We start from the raw sequence: 26,509 nt of genomic DNA, 5'->3' as shown, positions 1-26,509 counted from the left end.
TCCGTTAAACATTTTTATTATAATTTCAATTTTATTACCTTTTTACTAATTGTTTCTCATAGATGGCAGCACTAATATTTTACCTAAACATTTTTTTCTTCTTCTTCGATCAAATGTTTTTTTAATTTTATTATATTCGATTCAAGCTATAAGCAATATTTTACATCTTCGCGATTTTTGTTAACTGTTTTATTATTGTACTTTTAAACCTAAACCGCGTTTTAATTCACGCCGGTAAGTTTGATTTCCTTTTACATTTTTCTTTTATTTCATGATTTTTTTTCAAAATAAGGTTTTTTGCGATATCGACACATATAAAGAATAATTTTTATCTTAGGATAATTATTCTTTATTCAGAAATATCGCATTATTTATGGCAATTAGATGTGTCTTGACAACGACTATTTGCTTATACCATTCTTGTTTCTCTACCATTTAGTTTTTTATTTTTATTTTATTCATGTTTTTCATGTTAATTTGTGTGTATATATATATATATATATATATATATATATATATATATATATATATATATATATATATATATATATATATATATATATATATATATATATATATATATATATATATATATATATATATATATATATATATATCGTAATGAGAGTGCGATAGGGATGACCCCGGATGGTTTTGAACCCCGGACTTTGGTCTCCGTTGTCTAACGCTGTACCCACCGGAAGAAAGGTTGAACACCCCAAATTAGATGGAAAGTTTAATATAATAATCGTAGAACGATCTTTTCTACTGATTTTGCCGAAGTTCGTTACAGTTACCGGCAACTGACTTCTTTCTCTACGAATGGAGTTGCACGAACCTACAGCCAATTCTCCGAATTTCTTAGTCTTACTTATTTTCGAACTTTCAGAAGCAAGCATGTAAAAAAAAAAAAAAAAAATTTATTTCCAAATTGGTTATTGAATGAAAAAATAATGTACAGCAAAGATAGATTAATACAATTTTTCTCAAAGGCGCAATGAGCTATATCGTCATTGTAAAAAATATTTGATTTCATACATTAAAAGAAAGCAGGTAATATACGGATTTAACAATAAGTAAAAAAAAATTCAAAATATAAATTTGTAATGGGTTAGCGTAATATCAGAGAATTATGGTTAGAGTAGTTTATGATTACGCAATATGGGTTAGGGTCCCCTTGCCGTCAGGCTAACCGTGGGAGATTTTCGTGGTTCTCTCCATGTAACGCAAATGTGGGTTAGTTACATCGAAAAAATCCTCCACGATCGAAAAATTTCCCCTGATACTTGATCCAGCAGTTCCCTTGTCTTGGGTTAAAAATTACAAGACTACGGAGTTGAACATTGGTAGTCGTGAATCCAAAATTGTGTCGGGCGTACAACGACGGTTATAAAATATAATAAAATACAAATTTATTATAAATCAATACAAAATGATCTGAAAAGCAGGTCCCAAAATATCGTATATAATATCGTCAGGCATATTGCACATAAATTAATTATGTATTGATATAAACATTAAATTTAACCGACGTATATAAATACTTTTTAAAATAGTTAATATTTTTTTAAAATATATAAATGTTTTCATATATATAAATATTTTTATGGCTATTTGAGCATTAAATATTATCAAAATTTATCGTCGTTTTACAATCATAAATCAAAAGAATTCCCGATCGTGTCTTATCGAGAACTTTTGGCGATTTCGTTTTATAACCTCGAACCCAGCGGAATCATAAATTTTTGAGGAAAAAAAAAGCATCATTGCTTACCATTCATAGTAACACGAACTTATGATATGACTTAAAAACGAACTGTCTAAAAAAAAAAAAAATCAACAGAAAACGTCCCGATATCGATTATGTCTTACCATCAATATCGATTTCGGAAGCCTAGTAAAATAATCTCACCTAAAATCTGTCTTTCATCAATCTCTTTCTTGATTTTTATACTCTTCTTCCAAAGTTTCGCAAAAAAATGTAGAAGATTAAGCAGATACTGCAGAGTATATATGATATCAAGCATAATTAAAGTAAATTGTTGTAAATTTATAGAATTTGATGTGAAATTTCAACTAAAAAATTTATCACCCGCTTTTATTTTTTTCAAAGAAAAAAAATTATTATATAAATATAGTTTAGTACTCTAATGGTCTAACGTTCTAAACGTTTTAAAATAATATTTTGACTTATTTTATACTTATTTTATTCCATTAGCCAATTGGTTCGGCTTCAAAAGAATATATATTTAAATTAAAAAATTTTTTTGACACTTAACAAATTGATAATTATCACAACACGATGGAATATCACGATCGTGAAATTGCACAAAATAATTGACAAATAATTTTTCTTTATCCTGAATTTTTTTAAATTTTATTTTAATGTTTTATTGAACTATTAAAAAAGAACATAAAAGATTTTAGAAATTCTGAAAAAATCGATAGTAATGAAGGAATCATTAACAAGTTATTTTTTGATTTATGAGTTCCAACTGCAAAATCGTTTATCTAAGTTGAAAAGTTAATTAAAAAGCTATGCAAATGAATTAAATATATCATTTGTAACAGTTTTCTAATTCTTGAAAATATAGAATATTCTTGTAACTACACGCTTATATACGTGGGAGTGTGATTCATTGAAATCCAGCTCTTTTCTTATTATGGTTTTTTACAATTTCAATATTTTGATCAAATACATATTTATTAAATCTATTTCTTTAACTATTATGACATAAAGTGAAAATTTTATTTAAAATGCCTTTTACTCTAATACCTAAAAAATATCAATACTTAATTTATAATTAATATTCACTTAGTGATAATCCTATTTTTCTAGGATTCAGTAAGAACTTTTGTCAAATATAAGTCGGAGTCGTATTTCGAGCTTTCAGAAATGTCCAGTGTCGAAGTGAAACATTTTAACAATTGACTCCATAGCTCTGGATTAAAATCTCCTGTAGAACACTGGGGTCTCTCTGGATTAAAGTCCAATGTAGAACACTAGGGTCTAACTTGATTTAAATCCCCTGTAGAACATCGAGGTCTCACCGGATTAAAATCCCCTGTAGAACACTTGTGTCTCTCTGGATTAAAATCCACTGTAGGACACCGGGGTCTCTCTGGATTAAAATCTCCTATAGAACACTTGGGTCTCTCTGGATTAAAGTCCTCTGTGGAACACCGGGATCTCTCTGGATTAAAATCTCCTATAGAACACTTGGGTCTCTCTGGATTAAAGTCCTCTGTGGAACACCGGGATCTCTCTGGATTAAAATCCCCTGTGAAACTCTTGGGTCTCTCTGGATTAAAGTCCACTGTAGAACGCTTGGGTCTCTCTGGATTAAAGTTCCCTGTAGAACACTTGGGTCTCTCTGGATTAAAGTCCCCTGTAGAACACTTGGGTCTCTCTGGATTAAAGTTCCCTGCAGAACACTTGGATCTCTCTGGATTAAAGTTCCCTGTAGAACACTAGGGTCTAAATGTATTAAAATCCCCTGCAGAACACTTAGATCTCTTTGGATTAAAGTCCACTGTAGAACATTTGAGTCTCTCTGGATTAAAGTCCACTGTAGAGCAGAGAGGATAACAAACGGCACAAAAGCAGTGTAAATGTCCATGCAAGAAGTTGTGAGACGTGGTGACTCTTAAGTTCGTAACCACAATGTGCCTTGCTCGTCTTAAGAGAAGAGCGATAAAAACTTATGGTGAATTCTAATCTCTGACAGAATTCAAAATTTGAAGTTTAGAGAAAAATAAGTCCAGATAAACCTAGAGTAAACCATGCAGTTTCAAATGCTGAAAAGATGGTTTCAAATAATGTGGACAAATTATGCAGGATTACACAGCGGGGGAAGATATCGAAGCATAAATTGTTTGCATTTTGACCATTTTGAAACATTTCTTCAGCATTTAAAACTTTACGGTTTTTTCCAGGTTCACCCGGACTCATTTTTCTCTTAACTCTTTAAAGACCAAGTGGCCTGAAGAAGTCCGGACTACTTAACGACCGACTGGGGTCAGTGGGGAACTCTGAAGGGTGAATGGGTAGTAGTGATTGGGAGGGGATGAGCTGCTTGACAGTGATGTATAGGAACTCATCGAAAGTCAAAAGGAAGAGGTGTGCGAACTTCACGCTTTATTCAGAAACTCTTCCCCCTGTGGTTTTAGGGAAACACAAAATCCTCTTAATTTGTAACAGATTTGTTTGTTGTTTGAACTGGACCATTTTATTCATTTATTAAAAATTCGGGAATGGCGTTCTTTTGGGAATTTATTTTTGAAATATCAGAGTCCATTAAAACAAATATCTTTTTAATAAAATTGTAATGTGCTTACTGTTGACTACCAAACGTTAATTTTTTGTATAATTACAAATACACTATCATAAATACCGAAATTACTGAAAAAAATTTGAATAAAGCCAACATTGTATAATGCTTTCTGTTAATCACTGATATTTTAATGATAATGTTATCATTAAAATAGTATCATTAAAATATCATTAAACCCGTTCATGGAAATTTTGATCCCTGAATAAAATAAAAAAAGGCTACTATTTTTATCATTTAATAAACTTTTTATAGGTATTTTTTTTATCAAATATTTTATTTATTTCTATTTTGTTCTCCATTAACCTGTTTGGTATTTTTCAGTAATCAATTTTATTACAGTGTGCTTCTCATTAGTGAATGTTAGACGATAGATAAAATGATTTAAAATACATTAAATTAATAATATATCTTTTAAACTTGAGCTAGTGCAGATATTTTAGACTTTGTTTTACTTTAACAAAAAAAATTTTAAATCTTAAAATTCTTATTAAAATTTCTATTTAATGCTTTATTAAAGAAAACTAAATTCCATTATATCTAAATTTATGATTATACATAATTTTAAATACTATACAAATATTTAAAAAAAAATAATCCAGCTTTTTTTTTCTAAATTTTTTTACATTGTATTATATAATTTCGGTATAGTAATTTCGTTCTTTTTGGTATTAATTTCCTATCAATTAATATATAAATTATCTTTAAGGATAATAAGTTATATAAAATTATTGTTTAAAGGAAATTGCTTTCACACATAAAGGATTTTTATAAATGTCATCTCACTTATATGTAAGCAGTTTTGATAATGCAGTTTTTGTATATAAGTAATTCAATAGGTATAGTCAAACAATGTCGCAGATCTTTCTGAATGAAATGGTTTTTCTGATTTCACCTGTAAGGTTTTTAGGTAATTGTTATGAAATAGCTTATTAAATTTGAATACATTTTCTTTACGCAGCAAGTTATATATTCTAATTGTAAACCAGAGCTTTTTAATCATTATTTACTTTTTCACTGCAATTACAATTTCCAAATCAGCTTAAAATTAAGTTTATTGTTTTGTTTATTGTTTTAATTTGGTCCTTTGTAGCAAAACATGACTAATGCAAAGTTATTAAATGACATTGCTGATATGAATTTAATTTAATTGAATAATCTTATAGTAAGTCTTATAATAAATAAATAAATTTGTATAAAATAAATTTGTGTCCTGCATCAGATAGCAGCAAAAAACATCCCGATTAAAAATTTATCTTCAAGTCACGATACATAATAGTATCTGTTATCTGGATTTTTTTAATGGTGTAATTTTAATTGCTATTCACTCATTTAAATACTTAAGTCAGTTTGCTAGATACATTAGTTGACTTAAAAATTGAGCAAATTACATTAACTATTTTAATAATTATAATAATAATAATAATATATATATATACAGGGGAAAATGTCAAAATGAATAGATTTATAAGAGAAAAGTTTTATAGTGAACCTTTTAAATCATTTGTTGCTAAAAACGAGTTTAAATGCAACAAATTGAAGATTTCCAAAAAAAAAAAAAAAAATCATCAGTCAGTACAATTGCTGAAAGCGATTTTCCTTGATCACCGTACGGGGAAAGGATAGTAAATCCAGTTCTTTTGTGACAAAGCCGAAAAGGGAAGCTAATAGGTAGGCATTGACAATAGCAACTTATCTTCTTTGAAAAATACTTGGAATCTATTTCCATTCACTAAACGCCGCAACTATTTGCTGTACCATTTGGTAGTACTCTCATATGATTAGTAGGTAAAGTCTGTAAATGAGTGCAGGTGGTTAAATAGAATTGACAATACGCTCATTTGTAATGCTAAATCTAACCCCATCAATAGTTTATTCAAATAAATAAATTATTTAATTTAATAGTAATTTTAAAAGTTATTAAAAGTATTAATAGTATTAAAAGTTATTAATAGTAATTTTAAAAGTTATTACTATTTAAAGAAAATAAAAATTAACCCACCAGCTAAAAAGAACCATACCTTATTTTAAACGTTAATTTTCGAGTTTGATTTGATACTCTTCTGAAAGCAGTATTATTATTGAATTCTAAGAACAGTATTATTATTGCTGAATTAATAGATATTTATTTGTTTATAAAAGAAAAGTTTATAAAGGAAGTTTTGTAGCTGCATATGAATTTCGTACTATAAAGAACTGTTTAAGTATTTTTTTTTCTTGTTTTAATATGTTTCAGACATTTTATGTTGAGCAAAATATAGCTTTGAAGGTGTAGCATATTTATTGATAAAACTAGACATCATTCAAAATAATTCAGACTGGTTCAGATTCATATATTTCATTTATATGCATTTCAAAGAAAATATTTTATCCATACTATTAAATAATACCAAAGATACCATCTATTAATTTCTAAGAGAAATCTAGGCTTCTTAATTATTTAAAAATATATAGATTTTTACCCCTTTGATGAGTATGATATAAAGAGAAATAGCTAACATACTTCCATTTTCATTACGCGAAACGGATAAACTTTTAAATTAATATAAATGGAGGAACTCATTCTTTTTTAAATTAAATGCATATATTAAAATAATTGTGAAAAGAAATTTTTCTATTTAAGTAAATTTTTTTGTCTAACAATATTATTTGTTTCCGCTGCAGGCTTAATTTGCTTGATCAATGAATTAAAATATTTCATTTAAATAGTACTAACTCTGTATAGAATGACACAAAAATCTGTAATTAATAAAAAAAATTAATTTGAAAAGTAATCCATCTTTTTTAGTTAATTTCTTACTATTTCAAACAATCGATAAAAATTTAAATTACTACACAATATTTGGTTAACGTTACAATATTCCTCATTCAAAATTGCTGTCATAATCTCATTAGCTCTAATAATACGATGTAGAGTCGTTGTGGCCCAGGTTACAGATCATTCGCCTTCCAATGAGGTATACCAAGTTCGAATTCTATAGCGATGGCTAGTCGACGCGAATTTCGCATCCGGCTCGCATTGACCACAGTGCTGATAACCACAGTGGTAAACAGATCATGACTTAGAGTCCCCCGCAATCAGGCTAACCTTAGGATGTTTTCGCGGTTTCCCTTACCATGTGACGCACATAGGGATCAGTTCCCTTTAAATAGTTCTCCACAAAGGCAAACTTGATCCAGGAGTTCCCTTGTCTTCTGGATTGGATATAAAATTGTAAGGCTACGGAGCTGAACATTACTTGTCGTAAGCCCAAAATTGGTCGGCTGTTCAACGACGGTAAGAAAATAACATGATGTGCAAGTTAAAATATTAAATTTAAAAAACTTATGGGGAAAGTACTGAATGCAAAGTCTTTGTGCTAATATTTGTTTTAAATTATTTGTAAATGAAATTTGTTATTTACCTTTATTAAATATTGAACTATGGAAGTAAATATTAAAGTTTCATTAAAAAATACTGAAAACTAGTGACTAACTTAACTTGTACATTTTTTCTCGTTTATAGTTTTGCTTAGTTATTTTATACTATTTTCTTAATTTTGTTTACACTATGGTGCTAAAAGATAATTGCATTTAAATAATTGAATATTACACGTTGAAACGAGGAGATTTTGAGTTGAATTTAATGCAGGGTTTACTGACACAAGTTCAGAGAAAAGATATGCTGCGCCTAACAAACGGTTTTAAAACAAATCAAAAGGTAAAATGCGCTCTACAAATTTCTCTAACTAAAATGCATAGTAATTGATATAATAGTATAATACAAAATAGGTGCATCAAGAAGATTTCGAAAAATTTATTTACTATGAAATATCAAAATTTGTAAACAAAATCAGTTTCACGGGAATTTATATAGTTCTTAAAAACTGGAAGAAAATTTAGTCAATAATTATTTTTGTAAGTCATTATATAACACATTTGCTAAATAATCAAGGATAGATTATCTTTGCATAGCACTCAATAATTAGGACTTAAGTTGGTGGGTTACTAAGGCTTCCTTTGTCCCTTTCAAAGAAACGCTTTCAGCTAAACAGGTGCAATGCATAGAAAGGATATTTTACTTTTCATTCTTCTTTTGAAAACACCAGAATTTTAAATTGTTTTGTACAGGGAGGTGTTAAAGAAATAGCTAACCTTTCCTTGTAGTGGGGAAAGAAAGCTTTTCTTATCTACAATAGTTCTGCTTCAGAAAAAGCTAAAAAAAAGAAGAAAAAAAAAATTTTCTTCGATAAATAGCCAATTTATCCTTTTAATTCTTTTTCCTTGATTATATGTTTATGTATAAATTCTTTTTCTTTGCATTTATATAAGGGTTTTCATAGGGATCGCTATTTCCCTGATTCTAGTACACAGTAAAAGGATTATGCATGATTTCTTAATTCAAACTTGTGTTAGCCTTTTGTTAAATAGTAAAATGGGTAATCATTGTGTAATCATGTTGCTTTTTTTTCGGTATTTTGGGGTTTGCAGAAAAAAAAGGGGGGGGAATAACCAGCTGATAGTCGGCTGAAGAAAAAATATGCTAATTTTTATTAAGGATAAAAAGAAACCTAAGAATGTGATACCCCTTCAAATCATTAGGCAGGTGAAAAGGAGTCTGAATACAATAAATTGAAGATTTCAAAGGAGTAATCATTCAAAGATGAGCATAGATTATCTCCTGTCAAAAAGTGGGACTAATGCCCTTCCCTTTTGTGACTAAACTGAGAGGTTGAACTGAGATTGCCAATTGAATAATCGAACAAAACTATCTTGTTTGCGCAAAATTGTTTGTAATTCTTTTATTACCTAACTGCAAATCCAATGTTAACAAATTTAATTTGCACTCAGTTGCTAATATCCAATTTGGAAATGTAATTGTAATTTATTTTAACTGTTAAATTGTAATTCAAACTAAAAATAATTTTTTTCCCATGTCATTTTGATGCATTATTGCTCTTTTACTTATAGTTCAATGTGCAGAAATACCTTTTACGTGATATTTCTGCACATTGAACTAGGTATTATCCGAAATAAATATGAAAATAAAGTTTCTCTGCAACAGAGAAACTTTTTGTTCATTAATAAATTTAGTTGAGCAAAGTTTCAATAAATAAAAATGTGCTTGTATGAATTTAAAAAGAAAGGATTTTTAAAGTGTTTAAAATTATGCTTGGAAGATGCATACTTTACTTTTACGATGGTTTATCTGCATCTTTAAATGTGAGAGTAAAAAAATTAAAAGAAAAAAAAATTAAAAAAAAAAAAAAAAAAAACTAAAAATTAATGATAATAATAATAAAAATAAAAATTTTTTAAACTTATGACTTTGAAGATTTAAAAATATTTAATTATGCTTTCTTTTTATCCAACGAAATTAATTAATGAAATTATGTTATAATTAAAAAAAAAATATATCACTGCAATTGCAGCCTCTATTAATTTTAATAATAAAATAATTTCCTTTTAAAAAATTCATAGTTAAAAGGGAAAAAGATAATTTTCCACATTTTTTTTGATAGAAAAGATTTTACAAATGAAATATTTTTTGTCCATCTGAACCAAACTGATCCCATTTTACTTACAGAGCTAAAGTGTGCCTACAAGACCACTAAAGTGTACGTTCAAATGAAAATAAATAAATACTGAATGAAGACAGGTACAGATAAATTGTAGAAACTTGATGTTGACAACCGACTTGATGTTGGAGAAAACAGATGAAGTTAAATAAATAAAATTAAAAAAAGATATCCGATAAGTCAGACATAAGATGTAATTTCCGTTGTTACTAAAGAAAACACATTTGTATATATGCTAAAAAATTTTCTTTACAATAAATTGAAAAGAAATGAATTAATTTTTTACCATATCCCATAAGCATTTGCTTTTTCCTTCAAAATTTACCTTAAAAAAATTCACTTTTTCTTAAAACTCAAATTCTTCAATTTGCAAGTTTTTAACAGTATTTTAAGAACCAGTTCCAGCTTCTCTTCTTGCAGTTACACCCAAATACCGTTTTGAAAGCAGCATTTGAAAGTTATCTGTTATTTTTCCAAGTATTCAATTAAATCAGAAAAATAGCTCAAGGAAATATTTCTCTAATAATTAATGCAAAAACATTTCCATGATCAAACTTCAATATTATTTGAACTTTATTTGACTCATAAAATTAAAAAAAAAAAGCGTGAATTTAGTTAATATTAACTGAAACAAAAAATAACTAAAAAAATTGTTCTTGTTACTGAATTTTCGACACATTTTCAAGAGGATTTTTTTCTTCTATTTTTGCATGATATAGGCATTTGAAGATAATCTGTTTTAAGAAAAAATAACCCCAAATTTAAAAAATAAATAAAATAACAAAAAATTTATGTATAAATAAAAGGAAGATATGGAAAAAAAAATCTCATTATTTACTTAATTCCTGCTTTTGAATATTTAACCAGAAAAACGTTCCAAGGGGAAAAAATAAGCAAGCCGATTGTCAGTTTGAATGCCATGAAGTTTCACTGACAAGTAGAGCACGCTTTTGATTTATTAGTGACGTGGGGGAGCAAATGACCTGCTGAGAAGCAAATGACTAAAGAGAACCCCCAACAAAGAGGGTGAGTTCATTTGTGAATTTTCTCTTCTGAAAAACTGAGGATGTTAACGGTGGTAAAATTTCCACTGCTTCGGTCTTTAAAGAGTTAACTTCTAATTTTTAAACACCATTGAATGTGAAACAAAGTATTGTGAATGTGAAACCATGTAAACTTTCTTCCGTTTTATAGTGTGCACTTAAGAGGACGCCATACTACGAGAGTAATTTTTCGTCGAAAATTTTTGCTCACCTCCATTACTAATTTAAAATTTAAAAAAATAAATAAATAAAAAGTGAGTTTCAATTGCTGAAAAACAATTTCAAAATATTAAAATACAAACAAATTATTGAAAGAGAACACCATTGCGTAATCTTAAATTAACTTCTCATAATTTGTTTTCATTTTGATATTTTAAAAATTTCTTTTCTGTGTTTGAAACTTTATGGCATACTCTAGGCATGTCTGAACACACTTTTTCGATACATTAAATTTTCAGATAGTTATAGAGATGAAAGAAATTTTATGACGAAATGCTTCTCCAGTATGGCGTCCTCTTAAAAAATGAATTAAGAATTTTTACAGATTTTTTTTTGTGACTCGAATATTATATAGATTTTTGATTCCATTTTTTATCACGCTGTACAAGTTTTTTTTTTTGTAAATTGTGAGGATAAGAGTAACACGTTTGAGGTTGCATACAAGCCTACTTAGCAAGCTGATCACAATGCCCGTTTCCCGGGCTACTGTGAATAGAAATTAGTTAGCATATTTGCAATTGCTTTTGATAATCAGTTAGGCCATTTTCCTTTTGAAAATGTGCCTTAATAAAATAAAATAATAACTCATATCTAAGTACTCGAACTCTGAAGTTTTGTGCATCACTTTTGTCTAATGTCTGCTACCAAAACATTTCAAAAGTGTTTTTCATGAAGGTATATTTTTTTATAACGGTCGTTGAACAGCCGACCTAATTTTATGGGTTTACGACTACTAATGTTCAACTCCGTAGCCTTGTAATTTCGAACCCAATCTATAAGACAATTCCTGGATCGAGTATTGGGAGAAATTTGCCTTCGTGGAGGACTTTTTGGTGTAACTAACATGCATTTGCGTTACATGGAGAGTAAGACCACGAGAACCTTCCACGGTTAGCTTGACGGCAAAGGGACTCTAACCCATGATCCGTCTACCACTGAGGATATTTCACGTCTTCACGGTGGTCGGTGCTAGCCGGATGCGGAATTCGTATCGACTGGGATTCGAACCTGGTTCGCCTCATTGGAAGGCGAAAACTCTATCCCCTGAGCCATCGCGGCTCAAGCTGCATTTTTGAAATAGGAGATTAATATCAAATTTAAATTGCATTTTTAAAATTACTTTCCTAAAAGAAGAGCACAGGGTAATTTTGCTTTGTCGCTTAATTATTGCTATAAAGAATTTTGTTGGTAAAAAAAAAGTGAAGAATGCCTTTTTTTTAAAAAATAAGTTGATGAAAAAAAATGTAGATGTCACTGGTTAAACTGTATAGTTTATTTCTTTTAATTTTTAATTGCAGCATAATTTGAGAAATTTTTTCAAAATTTCGATTTCTTCTATTATCTTGTTGAAAAAAAATTTCTCAAATATGCTTATTTTTTCTCAAAATATGCTTATTTTTTCAACCTTTAAGATAAAGCGAAATTCAAAATTCAAAGTACATTATTAAAAAGGACTATTTAAAGTATTAAAATATTTAATGCATTATATTGGTAAAAAAAATATTTCTCTAATTTCTCGAGAATTTGCTTATAAAAAAAATCACTTAGATTAATTTTTTAAATTGAATTTTTTACTTACCTTTATTTCAAATCTCACGTATTTATGTATATCTACAATTACTTAACTCCATAGAAATCGGTGTTTTATTCTATTAATTGTTTCTACTCACCCGATTTTAAACTTTTGAGGCAGGTTCAGCGTTAAAATCCTTGCAGTAATTGTCTGGAGATATCTTAGACGCAAACATGAAAAGGGAGATATAATTAAGATTAATTAGTTAAGGTCGCAAGGAGAAAGTAATGAAGCTTTGTCTTAGAAAATACACTGTTAACGGTATCTTCCCGTAATTAAACTTGTGGGCCACGTTTCGCTACGCAATCCGCTCTTCTGTTAAAGCATAGCTGTTAAGTATTTGATGTTTTATTGTTTTAAAGAGGTTTGTTTGAAATTTTTTACTTTCTGAGAAAAATTTTATTTGATTGATTGTTTGATTTAGATTTTTTCATTTGTATCGAAATAATTATCAAACTTTGAAGGAAATCTTATTGATCTGTGTTTTTAAAAATTTGAAATTAGGATGAAATATTTCAGTTACTTTGGAGCATTAATACTTGCTACACATAAAAGTACTACCTATTCAAAGTGACATAAGTTTAAATAGTTTACTTAATGTGATATTGATGTGAAAAATAAACTTTTTTCTTAAAAAATAAATAACCATGACAAATATCTTCCGATATCATGGAGTAATGAATATGATAGGGTATCTAATACCTTAATTATAAGTAATCTCATAAAATACAAACTCTTATGTATTGAATTTAAGCTCGAAACCTTGCAATCAAAGTATAGTAAAAACCTAAATGATAACTAGAACAAGTTATTATAACATAGAATCAATAAAATAAGTGAAATATATTGCACACGCGGACAAATCATATTGTAATTAAATACACTGTACACGTTTTTAAAATAACCGTATTACTTGTGTTTTGCTAAGTTATTTAATCGTATTTAAAGTTTAAAATTTTAATTAACTCATCGTAAATATAAGCACTGTATTACACACAAATAATATTACAAAATTATGAGTAGAAATAGAAACTCACTAGACAATATGCATAATTTTCTCGGACGGATGATAAATCTAGTCTTTAAGTACGTTCTTCTTATAGCATTATTCAAATTACAGTTATTCTCTTTTAAGTTTCCCAGCTTCTTACATCAAATTTTTGATTCAAAACCAGGGAATTCCATCAACTTTTATAGAATTCATTTTCTTTTAAACCATATTATAAAAGTTATACCACCGTTACTATAGTATAAAAGTTAATTGCGTAAAAAATCGAAGCTAACGACGTCGAATGTTTTAAAACCAACTGAAAATGGCGGCAAACGATTTCTTTCGGCAGTAATCGTTTCGATTGGTTATCAGGCTCACGTGATTAAAAACAACTGATTTAACAGCAAAAGTGCTTTCATTTATCGTTATAACACACTGCTGCTAAAAATGTAACACAATTTTTTGGAAAAATTGCAGCAATTTTTTACAGGGTGCTCTGGCGAATTTTTTATTTATCAATTCTTCAAAACGAATCGCTCACACTAACGTGATAATCTTGAAATTTAATTATTCACTCTATATTTTTCATTATCCGATGGACAATTCAACTAAATCAAAAGATACTTTTAGGATAAAATTTTAATAATATATATACATAAAAGTAAGAATATTTAAACTTAAAAAACTGCCGTTATTTACTTAGTGTTTTAAATTGTAAACTAAATATTGCGTGAAATATTTCAGTTTGGTGTGTTTATTTTACGCCTTGTTTATTGCTGTATCTTAACTAGATTGTCGATTGTGCTTTTATTATTAAATTTTTTTTATTTTAGAGCTTTTATTATTAAAAAAAAAAAAAAAGAATAGAGTATTTTGAAATCTAGTGTATTTCACTTTTCTCTTACTCAATTATACTGAAGAAAAACAAAATATGTCCTTGTCGTAAAAAAGTTGCAAGTTAATTATTTAGTCGATATCCAATTTAGTCAAGGCAATACAAGAATTATTCAATTTTCTTTTAAAAAGTCGTGTATTTAAAAATTTCGATCGATTTCGTTCGAATTCCGTATTTTACCATCCGAAATTGCTTGCTTAAAAAATAATGTAAAAATCTGTATAGCTTACAATTCAAAAAATTTTCGACTATTACTAAATTAATTTTGCGCAAAATTTTGCGTAAGCTAGTGGGAACCATATTTTCTAGATTGTAGCTAACCCCATATTTTGAGGGTCACGAATCCATTCCGTCAAAAAAAGGTATGTTTATTCCGAGAAAAAACTTTTAGTATGGGATTTCGTAACTTAAAATATCGTTTACACTAATTAATCATCATATTTTAGATTAGGCCCTCGAACTAATAAGATTTAGTCCTAATACGGGAAAATCCGATTATTAGATCAAAAGTAATTCAGGTTATTTTCTTTTTCAATTTTTGCACTTTACAGGATGTTCCGTAAGGACTGGCTTTATATCATAAAAATCCGTGTAAAAATAAAGAAAAAAGTCAGGAACTTAATTATGCATTTTTGACAAGGATTTTAAATTATAGATAAAAGATATGATTTAAGGGAACATCCTGTACAGATGAACATGCCTAAAGTATACTTTTAAATGCTTATTTTAACTATTAAAAATCAATAAATATCTGATTTAGGTAAAATTAGTTTAATTAATTTAGTGTCGAAAAGATTTCAAAACTAATCTATACTCTCATTACAATTGATCTATATTTCATATTAATGAACCACTAATCAGATACTATATACTAAGTAAATATAAAACTGGGAAATCCAGAGTAATTTAATTTGGGAACTATTAATAAAAATTAAGTTATTTTGTAAAAGGGCATAGAATTTTCTATTGATCATTTTAACAAGGTTTCTTTATAAGATAATGAATTGATTTCATCGGAAGCTAATAAATAATTCATTAAATGGTTGTTGTCTTGTGAAAGGTTATGCTCGTTTGGCATATAGAAATGTCATCATTCTGTTTTTCACAGTAAAAGTATGTCAACGAAGCGAATTGAGAATCGCCATGATACGTTTCTTTTTCCGAAAATATTACTTAAAATTAGCATTACATTTTTTATAATGATTATCACAAGTAATAGAGGGAAATATAAATATATAGAGGGAAATATATAAAAATCATAACGCATATATGGAATACACTTAATTGTGTATTCCATATATGCGTTATGAATTTTATGTGCTCCTTTTTTCTTTAAATTTAAGTCTTTGCTTATAAATATCAATAGTTTTTGGCAGTAAAATCTGTTAATGGATAGTATTAACCCCTTCCTTCTCGCTCCCGTGATATTTCCGGGCTGGAGTGTTCAAAAGAAACGGGTCAATAAGAATAAAACTAATTCATTTCTTTTTCCCGGAAAATATTTTATTTCTCATTTTACACAGCAGATTGCAGTGCCAGGATATTTTTAAGGAAATTACAGATGGTTAGTTTATTTTAAACAAGATGTCAGCACTAATCAAATAGCACTAATAAAAAATAGGCACTTTTATGACCGTTTTCTTGAAAATGAACCGATCGTTAAAGGGTTAAAGCTCCTCATGAGACTATACATCATGTCTTGGGTTCCTGATGGTAAGAGAAAGAGTGAATGGCCGAGAATGACTTTTGCAGAGACAAATAAATGTTGATTTTAAAAGAGAAATATTTAAAGGATTGGAGAAAGCCAGAACCCAAGCCAATGAACAGGAGACATGGTAGGTAGTATGCCAAACACTCGGTATAATGCTAATCCCTTAAAAGTTATTCTCAAGAATATTTTGTACAATTTCAATGTCTTATTTTGTTTATTCCCTCGTTTAAATACTAATTTGCAACATCGAATGTGTATATTTTTCAAACTTAGTAAAATATATATTGAGAGCGATCATTAGAGAACACCTTACGTAGTGTTATCAATAGAAATACTTCCAATTTTAGCAGCTTTTTTATTGCTTTTAATATTTATTTGCGATCCCTAATAAGATTATTTTTCAAACATCATAAAAAAATATTAGGACGGTAATTAGAGACTTTCCGGTATTGTTAATAAAGAAAAGTTCAGATTGAAACGAAGTAATTACAAACGAATATTAAAGTTGTGCTCCTGCTTAGTATTAACCCCTTAACGATCGGTTAATTTTCAGGAACACGGTCATAAAAGTGCCTATTTTGCCAAATACACGTATTTGATTAGTGCTGACATCTAATTTAAAATAAACTATCTACAATTACCTTAAAAATATCCTGGTACTGTCATCTACTGTTTAAAATGAGAAATGAAATGTTTTCCGGACAAAAGAAATGAATTAGTTTTATTCTTATTGGCGCGTCACTACTGAACAGCCCAGCCCGTGAATATCACGGGAACGAGAAATAGAGGGCGAAACCTCACCCTGTCATTTTCACGGGAGCGAGAAGGAAGAGGTTAAGAGAGTTAAACAAGCAAACTATTTAACAAAAGAATAAATTATTCTTCCCCTTTCTATTCAATAGCATTTATATCATATCATCAATAAAGAAAGAGATTGAGTATATGCAAAAAAGGATAAGTCTATTACCATAGTTATTTGATCTTTCACATTTCAATCGACAGCGTCATGTCTTGTAAAAACCGACTGGGATACGTGGAATGATCAACTACACTGGACTGCAAAATTTGAGTTATGAAAAGTGATTGCTTAGTTCAGAGGTCGCCAAAGTGGTCTATATAGACCCCCAGGGGTCTATTTAACAAAAGCGGGGGTCGATCTGAGACAGGGGGGCGAATGGGGGTCGATCCGAATCGGAAGGGTCGATTGTGGGTCGAAAAAAGAAGCAGTTCTCAATACACAAATCACACGTACCTAATTAAGTATGCAAAATTTGCGAATTTTTTTTTATAATTGACTCAATATCAGTTTCTTTATAAAACTTAAATTAATAAACGTATATTTATTGGGGTGAAACAAGTATTTACGTACAACCGCGCAGTGACACGAACTCAGCACAGTTTATGTCATATGCATATGTGCGCTCGTCCAAATGTCACGTGTGACGAGAATTGACGTTACAAATGTAAGTATCATACGCAGTTTCAGCTATCTTTGCAAACTGTGTTGAATATTTGCAGTGTCATTATTTAAACTTTTATAGTTTTGGATAATTAGTTATTGTTTCGATAAAACCATTCGTTTGGTTTAGATATCAATTTTAATTATCAATACACAAAAAAGAAGGTAAGCATTAATAATATGGATTAGTACAGCCCGCGACAAAACTATAGTACACTTTGTATTTTTTTACGAAAATTACAAAATTGACCAATTTTGACGAAAATTAAAATTGTCCAATTTTGAACCCAATATAGCGAACCTTGCAAAAAAAACACCAGGCACACCCATCTCATTGATCAAGAAGCAGTAAACCTTCAGTTACTTTACTTATTATAACTACTTATGCATAATTACTTATTATTTAATAATAAGGTATTTAAATTTCATTATTAATATATTTTTCATAAAACTATTGTTACACAATGTACTATTACTTTAATAAATGTTTAAAATCATAAAATAAATGTACAAACGCAGTATCTAATAGAGTTTTATTTAAATTAACAGAAAATTACTTTTGTGGGGGTCGATGGAGATTTCGAAAAATTATATAGGGGTCGATGATCAAAAAAGTTTGGCGACCCCTGGCTTAGTTAGATAATTTCAAATATGATATCCATTTTTCATGTCGCATAAGGATCATCCATATGCTTATCTTGGATATACAGTCGGACTTCTATTTAAAAAACTTTCATTTTACGAACTTCTCCATTTTACGAATTTTTTCGAGGAACCAAGAACATTTTGAAAATTTCTTCGTAAAATAACTTCGAAATAGCGAAGTGAATTTTCTATTTAACGAACTTTTCATTGAGATCCACTTTCGCTATTTTCCAAAGTATTTCTTAGCATTTCAAACTTGTTAACGCATTTTATGAAGGAAATTACCTTGAAATAATTTTCGAAGCCACTGCTTTATGAAATGTATTACTGTTTTCTCTAAAAATTATCTTAGAGAAAGCATTTAACTCCTTTTCCCTTTTTGTTTGCATTTCAAACGAAAAACTCAATTCAAATTAGCGGATTTTATCAGTAGCAATTAAACTTAAGAACGCATGTGATGATGTATATTTAAAATTACTTTTTATAATAAATGCAACTATAATTTTATACATACATTTAGCCTTTTTTTTTAAAATGAAAACGTATATAGCATGATAGTGTTACACTGGATAATGTTTTGCTGTATTCTTCCTTACCATGCAGATTTCTTTTACGGTTAAGATTTATAAAATAAATTATCGATACTAGTTTACAAGATAAAAGTGAATCAATTGCTATTTTAATTATGTCTAGTGTTTTAATTTAAAACCTGTTTTGTGTTACTTAAGTATTTTGAGCGGTTATTTTCTATTTAACTAATTTTCGATAACGATATATATTCGATAACGAACTTATTCATAACGAGCTTATTATCGGGATTTAGTGACTTCGTTAAACAGAGGTCCGACTGAGAAAAATGCTTATTTTGTATATTCTAGAGTGGGGCGGGAGCAGCCAAAAATGTGCAAACAAACGAGATATTGTTTCTGATGTGTGTTTTTTCATGCTGAATCGAATGAAATAAATCATGTTCGATAAATGATATATTGTGTACAAAGCGCAAGAAATAAACAGGCCACCCTAAATAAGTTTTGATCTAATGATCGAATCTTTACGATCAAGGATTCAATTTTTATGGTTCAAGGGGGTGACTTCAAATATGATAATTAATTAGCGCAAAAGATATTTTAAGTTACAAAATAAAATACGAAAACGTACTTTAAACATACTTTTTTTTCCAATGGATTCTGATTTTTTACCCTCAAAATATGGGGGGTGACTACATTCTGGGATATATGTTCTCAATAGTTTGGTCAGGAGAGCATTCCAAAGTTTAAGCCCATAATATTAATTTTACATTTTGCGTATTTCACCATACCTCGAGAGTATTTTAAACACATTTAAAAAATTTGGCTCACAATTATAAAATTTGTTTATCAAAAGATAATTTACATGTAAAATATAGCTATTAGTACCTGTTTATTATTTTACCACTTTTATATAAACTTGCCTTCGTGTATGTCGGTCCGGGTGGAATTTTGTAATCGATTTTAAACTAACTTCCCGACTCGCTACAAACTTCAAATTTGGCACATAGTTCAGAATTGGATGACAATGCATGAAAATGAAGAGAAAAAAGACACACAAAGTAAAATAAAATTAAAATTAAAAAAAAAAAAAATTATTTTCGAGATTGTCTTTTGTTGTCGATTCCATTATTTCAAATTAGTATATTACATGTCAGGTGAAAAGATTTTTATTGTCGGAGTATTTTTATTGGCTGAAAAATCACGTGGTAGGATCCAGTTTTTCCTCATTCATTTCCGGATTGTTTTGGCTGTCATCAGCATAAAACTAATGAAAGTCGTAAAGGTATTGTTTTTCTATAAAGATTTTTGTATCCCTAATTTAAAATGAAAGTTCTATTATTTTAGTAGTGGTCTTGTAGTAGTCTTGACTACTCTTGACTAAGAAAAATAATCTAAATAAAAATATATATTTTTAAAAACCACGTTTTTTGTAGTGAAGAATAATAATTGAAAAGTAATAATTTTTAAAAACCACGTTTTTGAGGTGGAGAATAATAATTAAAAAAAAATTGAAAAACGAAAAACGTGGGGAGCATGAAATACATAACAGTATACATACACATACATAAACACATTTTCTTACTCATACACATGCACAGCCACATATACATATGCATATACACAAACATATTCCACATCCACATTCAGATACAATTACAGATATACCATCTAATAGCGCCCCAGAGAAATAGAATTTTAAAATTATTACTTTTTCAAAATACATACTCTTAAAATCTTTGCGACCAATTATTACGTAAAAATTTGTACATCTAACAATTCAAAATTCACAAAAATAACAATAAAGAAATAATAAATATTTACTAAAAGTTATATTTTGCATCGAACTATATTTGGATATACGAATTTTACCGTTGTGTGCAAGTTCTTTTCAATTCGTTTGAAAAGAAATCGATATCGTGAAATACGCAATAAGTAAAACTAACATTGAGGGGTCTAAACTTTGAACTGCTTTCCTGGCCAAATTATTGGGCTACCCCCTGAACTTAGGGGGTTAGAAATCCGAATCTGTCCCAAATATTTTTATTCAGAGAAAGTACGTAAGGTGTATTTATCACGTTTCTGTTCTTTCCTTTCTTCACCTTTCTATTATTTTTCTGTTTCTTCCGGCAATCAAACAGGTTTTGGTGTTTTTAGTCTCACCAATGATTCGTTAGATTTTGATAACATTTTTTTTTTTACCTTTCAAATATTAGTTTGTGACTCTTAGTGGGAATGACTTTATTTTTGGCAAAGTTTTAAAAAATGCTTATTTCAAAAGCCATTTCTGACGACAAAGTATTTTAATCACGAATACAAATATATCAGAACCATATATTAGGGCTTAAATCATGGCTAATTTCTTAAATTTTCTTTTGCCGTTAGTCAGTATTTTTGTTTCAACATAGACATTATTTAATATTTATATCAACTAAAGGCAGCAAGCCAATCACAGCACAGTATCTCTATTGGTTAGAACGTTGTGCTAAAAACGCGAAAGTCGTAAGTTCGATCTCCCTATGTCAGTGATACAATTACAAACAGTGCCAGATTACCCATTAGGCCAGATTAGGCCATGGCCTAGTCTGGCCCAATGGCCCCAATGAATAGGGGCCCCTTAAAACGGATTTTTTGAAAATAAATTTTAAAAAATTAAGAAAAACAATGATTTTTTTAAAAAAAAAGTCAATTTCAAATATATATTAAAAGAATACGATAATTTTTTTACATAGTCTTAATCATATTTATTTATTACTTATTTTAGTCATTATTTATAAGTATTATTATAGTTTATGTATTACAAGATTTATCAATGCTTTTTTAAGTTGACTGCTCTTCGCATTTTTCTAACTCTTACGATAACAAATTGTTCTACGGAGAGCTCGTTTCCAAAAATGAAACGAAGCAAACGAGCAAAGAAGCGTCATGTTTCAAAAACGATTAGACATGCTAAGTTTGATGTTATCGAATCAGATGTTCTACGTGAAATTAATTTTGATTACATTATAGATTAGTTTATTGATCGCAAGAGCAGAAAAAAAAAAGATTTTTGAATACCAATTTTATCTTAGCGTTGGTTTTGTAAAGTGTTAATAAATTTCAAAATGTTATGATTATTTTTTAGTTCTAATTTTACAAAATGAAGTAAAATTTAATTTATTTTTATTTCAAATATGCTTTCTTAAATGAAAAGATATATAAATACTTTAGCATTTGAATAAATAAAAAATAAACGAGAAAAAAAACCTAATCTTAAACTTAAAAACTTAAGGCCCCAAAAATTTGAATAGCCTAACGCTCAATCCGGCACTGATTGCAAACATAGTCTACAATTTTTGACTTGTTCGTTTTTGTTGTTCACCTATGCGTTTGAATATTTTGCTGGTGCATGAGTTGTTTGGATATTTTGCCGATAACTTAAACAACTAATATTAATAATTATGATCAGCACATTTCAATTATACGATGCATAATTATGATAAGCTTGCTCTTCTTTCTAGATATACCGAATGCAAAAACATTTGACCTCAAATCAAGGTTTACGGTCAATACCAAATTTTCGAAGATGATATATATATATATATATATATATATATATATATATTTAAAAGACTCAACGAGTCTTAAGACGAAAAAGTATATAATAAAATAATTTCGTGAATGATTTTTTAAAAAAAAAACTGTTCTGTGGATTCACACGAAAAAGTAAGAAGTCAAATATTGGGTGAAACTTAAAACAATCCAGTTTAAATTGTCTCAATTAATTTTCCAGACATTATGTCATTTTACATTAAGTTCATCTTAAAATGTGTTGCAAGAATTTCTTATAAAAAATTTTTTTAAAGAAGCCACCTATGAAAAGTTGGCGTTTTCGAATAGCACAGTAGTAACATAAAATAAACCACTCACTTTCCTTGTAATTTTTTAAAAAAAATTTAAAAGACATTCTTGCAATATATTTTAATGGAGCCGCGATGGCTCAGGGCATAGAGCGTTCGCCTTCCAATGAGAGAAACCGGGTTCGAATCCCAGTCGATACGAATTCCGCATCCGGCTTGCACCGACCACCGTGCTGACGTGAAATATCCTCAGTGGTAGACGGATCATGGATTAGAGTTCCCTTGCCGTCAGGCTGACCGTGGGAGGTTCTCGTGGTCTTCCTCTCCATGTAACGCAAATGCTGGTTAGCTCCATCAAAAAGTCCTCCATGAAAGCAAATTTCTCCCAATACTCGATCCAGAAGTTCCCTTGTCTTCTGGATTGGGTTCAAAATTACAAGGCTACGGAGTTGAACATTAGTAGCCCGTAAACCCATTAAATTGGGTCGGCTGTTCAACGACGGTTATAAAATAAAATATATTTTAAGGTGAACTTTATGAAGAATAAACACAATATCTGGAAAATTAACTGAAACAAGATCAACTCGATTCTTAGAAGTTACGTCACGCACTTTATTTCTTGTTTTTTCGCGCAAAACAGTAGAATTCTTTTTTTTTTATTTTTTAAAATTATGTTGTTTTTCAACTAAAGTTAATAGAAAGAAACACCACTTTTCAGTCATTGGAATTTCCATTAAATCGTTCGTTAAAGGTTTTTTTTTTTTTTTTTGTAGTTTTCCGAAATTTTATTTGTATGCTAAATGAATCACGTGTACTGAATTGTATTTTTAATAGATAAATAGAGAACGATCCGAAGATTCTGCCAACTGCAATTAAACATTCAAAAACTATTCAAGCCTAACTTAGCTAGCGGTACAGATTTATGCGTGCTTTCCAAAAAGTTTTCCCGCTACATCAGTCACTGAAGGTACAGGTAAAGTGCGAGAGTTCCAAAACTCCCAAAAAAGAACTGTAAAAGATCTTTCTCCGCTGTGCTTCTACGTTTGGCGAATTGCTTTGGCGACTTTAGTACTTGATCACTGTGCAACCCTCCGATTGTCACTCACTGAGACAGGGACGATTTTATCCCATGTAAGAATCGAATTTGATAGACTTGGCAGCTGTTTTGAGAACTTAAGTCTCGATAGTATACAATAATTTGTAAAGCATGCTCGTTTGAAAAAGGACTGTTGCCAACACCTGCTTGGAAATTATTTCATTTTCTGATTTGAAATTCCGAAACTTTTTTGGGTGAGTTATTTATTGTTTAACTGATTTCAAATCGTATTTGCAATACATTTCGAAAGTTCGACAATAGTTGAGAATAGTAATTTTATTAAAGAATTATAAAAATGATTCATGACTTTATACAATGAATGTTTATTTAGATTTTCATTAAAAATCTTACAATTTTTTTTAAGTGAATTATAATTTTTTTTTCTTGACTTTCATATAAAGTTCTTTATGGATGTACTAACTTATGTCATGCTATTTTTCCTTTACTATTTTTGATAATTACTATTCTCATAAGTATTTTCACTGAGAAATATACTAAAATTAGCGTTCAAATTTTATATTATTCAAAACTTGTTTTAATAAACACTATTTCAATTGAAAAACGATTGTTAAAAGTTTAGAAAAAGAACATGATTTATTAAGCAAACGATATTTTATAAAAATGGCGCTTTTTCGTATCTTTGTCCGAATGATCAATTTGAAAATTTTATCACTAAATCAAATAAAATATATTCCGATTTTCGGATTACAGGAAATGTGTACAAATTTTGAAAACTAATTATAAACATAATTCTCAATTTTTCATAAATTGTTAAAAAGTGTTATGCCTAATCTTTGACCTAACATTAGGGAATTATACTAAAATTCAAAATTAAATAAATAGAATTTTTGAACTGTCTTTTTCAGTGTTTTTTCTTTAAATCTTTTGATTCTTATAAAAGAAGTTTTAAGAAATATTTTCTCTCAGATTTTCATTTTTGGTATAATAGAGTAATAAAATTAGCATTAGAAAATTTAGGAATAATTTAATTATAAACGGGAAAAATAAAATGCACTCTTTAGCTTATTAATTAGCAATACGATTACCATTTAAAAGATTTTTCTTCAAAAATAATCCGAAATTTTTTTAACAAATATTTAAAAGAAACTTTATAAATATCTATGAAACTTCAATTTCTTTTTCAAAAGTAACTTATTTCGCATAATATTTATTCTGTTTTCTTTTACTTTTGTTTTATAATTTTATCCTTTGGATAACAAATTAGGAAAGAAAAATCTAAAAATTTTTTCCTATAAATCCTCTTAACAGAGAAATTATAGACGAGTTTAACGGAGCTAAGCTATTTAAAGACGTATGCAACTGATTCTGGTTTATTTACATAATTATCTGTGATTATAATTCGTAATCCAGATTGTTATTTATCAGGTTTATAAATCATTAAGTTACGCAATTTAATCTTTCTCAACGAAAATTTTAAAAGCTGCTGTTTAATATTGAATCCTGTTTATTTCAATTTATTTATTTATTTTCTGTTAAAAATCTCCTGATTTTTACCAAACGTTTTATTTCATTATTCAACGCTTTTTTGATTTACTTGAAGGTTTAACAATTTGAATATTAATAATGTAAGTTTTCAAAGTACGTGGTTTTTTACTATATTTTTAACTAATCCATAGTTAATTCTTGACTTTTAAGACTTTCTTTCGTTTAATATGCCACTATTTGCTTAATGTGTTAATAGAAACTTAAATGTGGCGCCATTTGCACTTAATATATAAAACTTAGCGCAATCAATATAGTGATACACATACTTTTTACCGAAGGTATTTGTTACATCAAACTGTTTCTTAATAGTGTTTTCATGTAGATACTTTAAAAGTTTCTGAAATGTTTACTAGATAACAGATATATACACAGAAAAGCCTCGCTGCCTGTATGGAAATCTTGGTGGTTTTTATTTTACCAAAAACATACTTTTTAACGAATTGAAGTATGGTTTACTTGTTTGAAGCTCTTCATATCATATAGGAGTAAATGAGTCTGTGACTATAAAAAATGCTGTTTTGAGTAAACTGCCATTTTAAATTTGGAGATGCTATTTCATTCATTTTGCATATTAAATAGGCTTCACCTTCTTTTTTTTCATCATTTATAAAAAATTGGGCACCTGGACCGCGCAGAAGGCCCATATCCTATACATCATGAAATAGAATGAAAAGTTAAAGTAAAAGACAGTTTTAGTTCAGCAATCTATGGGATGGCTGGCTTCACCTTCTTATAGTGAGTTGTATCCTTCTAGTAAGTACCCGTTTTATAGTAAGTGGTAAAAAGATGGATGACGTCAGATGTCTGGTTTAACGGGAGGCGGGAAGGAGGAAAATTAAGGAATAGGATTTAGATGTCCCTATTTAAACAAATAATGTGTTATATAATTTTTAATATAGCTTTCTTACGCTGAGTCGAAATATATTAATTCCGCGAAGATTGGACTAATATCTTAAAATTTAAAAGTGTTTTCTTTACAGAAAGTAAAATCTTGTACGTCTGTATATGAATTTGCTATCTGGACAAATGAAGTATTATTTCCTAAATATCCCCCCCCCCCTCCGAATCTGAGGAGACCAAACTCGATTCCATGGGACTTCGACGTATAGATAAAAG

At 28.9% G+C, this 26,509-nt stretch overlaps 1 protein-coding gene across 1 annotated transcript in view; it reads left to right on the top strand.

Moving 5' to 3' along the window:
* The first annotated feature begins 23,895 nt into the window (after positions 1 to 23,895).
* The window catches only part of LOC107450037 (GTP-binding protein Di-Ras2), a 101,028-nt gene continuing 98,414 nt past the window's right edge, over positions 23,896 to 26,509 (top strand). Inside the window, exon 1 of the mRNA XM_087157918.1 lies at positions 23,896 to 24,081. The gene's annotated coding sequence lies outside the window, so the exon portion shown is untranslated. The remainder of the gene's footprint in view (positions 24,082 to 26,509) is intronic.

This window comes from Parasteatoda tepidariorum, chromosome 2 (genome assembly GCF_982258835.1).
Source record: "Parasteatoda tepidariorum strain Cologne lab strain chromosome 2, Ptep-v5.0, whole genome shotgun sequence".
NCBI lineage: Eukaryota > Metazoa > Arthropoda > Arachnida > Araneae > Theridiidae > Parasteatoda > Parasteatoda tepidariorum.
This window is presented reverse-complemented; position numbering and strand designations above follow the sequence as displayed.